The 4,698-nt window shown below is 30.2% G+C and overlaps 1 long non-coding RNA gene across 1 annotated transcript; it reads left to right on the plus strand.

Moving 5' to 3' along the window:
* Positions 1–1,106: 1,106 nt before the first annotated feature.
* LOC139518573 (uncharacterized) lies at positions 1,107–3,846 on the plus strand. The gene is made up of 3 exons (XR_011663414.1): positions 1,107–1,239; positions 2,626–2,825; positions 3,677–3,846. It is a non-coding gene; the product is annotated as an uncharacterized lncRNA (long non-coding RNA).
* The last annotated feature ends 852 nt before the right edge of the window (positions 3,847–4,698 follow it).

A 4,698-nucleotide genomic window follows, 5' to 3' on the forward strand; every position in this document is an offset into this window, starting at 1 on the left:
CATAGTTTATGATTTCATTCTCTCAAACATGCTTAACCCCGTCACATTCTGCATGTGCCAGTCCCAAGTTAGGAGTCTGTATTAAGTTGTTGTAATTTGTTACCGTACACCATGTTTTATTTTTTGTGTGTTGTTTTGTTCACAAATCTAGTGATTGAAATGTTTTACAAAGAGCATCTTCGCTTGCCTTTTACAGTTTACTATGCGATATTTGTTTTAATTGTCGACGGCCAAATTGAGAAATATAGTTGTTAACATATACGTTATTTGTTGTCTGATAAATCTGCTAATTGACGGTCATATTTCTTTGTTTCAAACTAGCGATGGAACTTTTATAATTGGTGTTTCTTTTTATAGAGAAAGTTTGAGTTATCGGGAGAGTTTTGTCATTTCTGTTGCAATAATACTTTGATATGGGATGTGAAAAATGGGTTCAATAAATGTAATTTCAGAAATCTTCTAGATCACTGTCATATAAGTGAAATGTTTAGTTAGTTATTAAACTAGATTCAATCCACCATTTCCTGCACAAGGAAATGACTGTACCAAGTCAGGAATTTGGCAGTCGTTTTTCAAATTCGTTGAATGTGTTTGAGTTTTTGAATTTGCTTTTTCTGAAGAGACTTACTAAAATTTCGCTAATTTTGTTATTTTTGTTTTTTGTTTTAGTTATTGTAATCTTTCCAATTGGAAAAATTGATAGGGAAAATACATGTCATTTCTTAAGTAAATACATCCTTGTTCATCAATGTTTAATGCGTTAAAAAAAGTATTAATTCTCCAATCACGTTTGTTTCCAGAAGTTTAATGTCCTGCATGAATGATGATGTAATTGAAGAATATACCAGAAAATTTGGGAAAAAATATTGTGTTAAGGAAATCCCTTTCAAACGTCGTATTTAACCCGTATACGTGCAATAACTGCAATATATATCACCTTTTGATAAATTATTATTGGTTATTTAGATATATGAACACAAAAAAAAACCAACGATTTAGATGATATAGTCACACTAATGACCTCATTTGATGAATTAACAAATGGAAGAAGAAGTTAAAATGTCATTCAGTTATGTATTCTATATTTACACGAAGAACGAATAAATTATCCCACTACGGTTTAACTTAAGTATTCAATCATTACCTGTCGCATATGCAATTCATTATAATCAACAGTATAAAATGGTTGATGTTCCATGGTTCATCACAATTGTCGAGGATCTTAACTGATACACTTTGGTAAGTAAACAAAGCTTTCGTCCTTGCATTTACAAATATACCATACACAATCTTGGAATATAGGCTGTCCTTTCCTCTTAAATGCTTTTCTTTCCTTTTTACATCCTGCTATCTTTAACATAAAAAAAACATCTGTAGTTCTCTACTATTTACAAGTGCCAGATTTTTATTTTTAGGAAGGTGTTGAATTCATACCAATGTTAAATTTTTATTGACTGATACACGAATCATAGATTCCGTTAAATGCTTGCATTTATTCTGAAAGCAACCCATATCATATTAAAGCAGCCCAATATTATAGAAATGGCAGCACCGCCTAACTTATAAATCAGTATTTTTTCGCATTCTTCGAGTACTTTTAGTAAACAATAAGAGAACATATGTCAAATTTAATCAATTTAAATAAGTAATAGATATTTTATTTTTTAAGTATGGATAGATGAAATAAATATAATATTAACAACCAATCATTTCCCCATACTTTACATGAACATAAGCATAAGAAGAAGCGGTATGATTTCCAGTGAGACAAATCTCCACAAGGAGAACAAATGATACAGACAATAATCACTGAACGACCTTCAACAATGAGTAAGACCCATTACGCATAATCAGCTATAAAGTCCCTGACTGACAAATGTAAAACAATTCATACGATAAACTAACATCAATGATTAAAATTTGATAAATATATTAGCTACTAGTATCAACCTCGAAATCGTTAAATTTTATACGAAATAAAGGCAAGTGACATTACATTTTTTTTAATCTAGACGCGATTCCGCGCTTCATGCAAAAGTAGTTGGCATATGTTTTAGGTTGGTATAAATTTTCATAAAACAATATTCAATTCTATAGAAAACTGAAAATTAACAACTAAAATAGTTGTAAAAAGATGTCCAACAGTCCCACATCGCCAGTAAAAGAATATTGCCAGCCTTATAAAAAGCAACTCTTTATGATATTTTCGTAAAGATCTCTGCAGTTGAATTAAGTAAGAAACTAAGATTCCAACCCCCTTAGGTGACGTTAACTCTATGTAAGTTTGGTTTCATATGCTCCTATAGTATTCATACTTTAAAAGCTTTCAAGTTTTTGTTAAGAGCGTTCCTGATGCAGATCGCCTCGAATGCACCAAATTTGTAAAGTGTTATCATATTATATTCATCCTAAAAATGAAACAAAATGTGTAATCAACAAAAGTATATAGGGGAGAATTTATCAAAATCTTCAAAAACATTTTATTCCGATATTATTATTAATACCGATGACGAGTTGTTTCTGTTTACTTATATGTCTTTGAATTTAACATAAATTCTTATTTACTTCTTTGACTCATAGTTGAAATAGCATTCAAAACCATCTGTATTATATTTGTTTTTTCAGAGCTACTTCTCGAATAGCTATGATGACCATCGCAAAGTGTGTGTTTTTACTGTTGCTGGTTATATACATGGCAGCCTTGGTTCATTCCTGGGTGCCAAGGTATAATACTAATAATTTCTACAGGAGAAACATGTGGAGATACCGTATGATGTACAGGGGAGACGATTCTGATGACTTCTATGATGACTAAACAAATAACGGTAAATATCTTAGTCATATTGATATGGAGTTGGTGTTTTTGATATTTTACTCTTTTTGCATAAAGTACTACAAAATAGCTCCAATATCTCCTTCGTTTTATATATATTAAACAAACAAAAACACATAGGTGAAGAAAACTCTTACATATCAGTGTCTTACAAAGAATTCATTATAAATCTTAGCTATTAAAGATCACGTAAGCTCTTGATGTAAGATTAGAGACAGTAATTAGTCATTTGTTCCCTGTTATGTTTTAAACAATCACATGATTCCTGGGTTACAAAGTTAATAAGTTGACATCCAAATGACAATATGGCGATACGAACTTACAAATCGTAAGCAGTGATACATGTGCAGGCAATCTAAATCAATCGCATATCTTTGTGCTTTGTATGTAAAATTACACTTCTTTTTCCTGGTGAAGCTGGAACTAAATCTAATAAAAAATAATGAAGCGTCTTTAAAAGAAATGGTGTGTCTATACATCGTAGTTTAGTCATGGATAAACCAAAATGATTTCTACAACGTAAATTTAAAAATTACAATAATCATTCAATGATTTCTTTTTTGTCTTTAGCTTCAAACCTGATCAACCTATCAATCATTGTGATCGATAATAAACAAACTGTGTAGATTTATCAGTTACATAATATTTTGGTTTACAAAAAGAGACAACAACATCATTTACAATAAACATCGATCTTCATGCAAAAGAAAATAACATTTGGCAAAACAATGTTGTTTATTACCAATACAAATCGTCAGTAATCGTTCATCTAGGCTTAGTGAAAGTTGTTTATTTATTTAATCTTAGTTTCATAGATAATGGATGTGATTTCAATATTTTTAGGTACCAAATATTGTGGCAGAAATGGTGATTCGAAGAGCAATCCCTCCACAGTTATGCATACGCTTCTGAATAAAGTGTAAAACAGACATATATATGATTATACTTATGCATCAATCATGTGATATATTTTTTTTATTTTTGAAATTCAATAAAGTTATGTTATGACCACACACTGTATCACTTTGACATTAATATAGATGCATAATAGCCTTTAAATATTATTTATCACATTATGGGGGTGTTCTGTATTCACCATTTAATCTTAATATTTGAAATTCTCTAGATCTTAAACAATAAATATTTCATCTTCATTCCGTTATTTGCATTCATGAGAATCGTTAGTTTTTACAGATTGGTTCTGGATATATAGTTTCAATGTAACCACTATGTATCTCATCATCCATAAACACCACCGATTCCGAACCCATTCCCTTCCTTTATATGAATGAATGATTTTTTAAAAATGTTATTGTAAATTACAAACATTTATAATAAGGGCGTCATATTTGCAAAGGAATTTAAAAACTTTAATTAGGCCATGTTTTTCTTTCAAGATTCAAAATATCTGGGTTTTTTTTTATATTTAGGTGAAAAAAAAAGGATTTTGAATCTCTCTATTGGTAATTAAACATTTCACGTTTTCCTACTAAGCTCAATTGTGTTGATGATAAAAACAAAACAAATATTAAACCTATTGGACCTTTAAATCGTATTTGACAAGGTGTTAACAAGTATACTAATAATAAACTCATCATAGATACCAGGACTAAATTTAGTATATACGCCAGACACGCGTTTCGTCTACAAAAGAATCATCAGTGACGCTCGCGATCGAATCCAAAAAAGTTAAAAAGGCCAAGTAAAGTACGAAGTTGAAGAGCATAGAGAACCAAAATTCCTACAAGTTTTGCCAAATACAGCTAAGGTAATCTATGCCTGAGGTAGAAAAGCCTTAGTATTTCAAAAAATTCAAAAATTTGTAAACAGTAAATTTATGAATATCTATCAATGACAATTCATGT

Source organism: Mytilus edulis, chromosome 4 (assembly GCF_963676685.1).
Source record: "Mytilus edulis chromosome 4, xbMytEdul2.2, whole genome shotgun sequence".
NCBI lineage: Eukaryota > Metazoa > Mollusca > Bivalvia > Mytilida > Mytilidae > Mytilus > Mytilus edulis.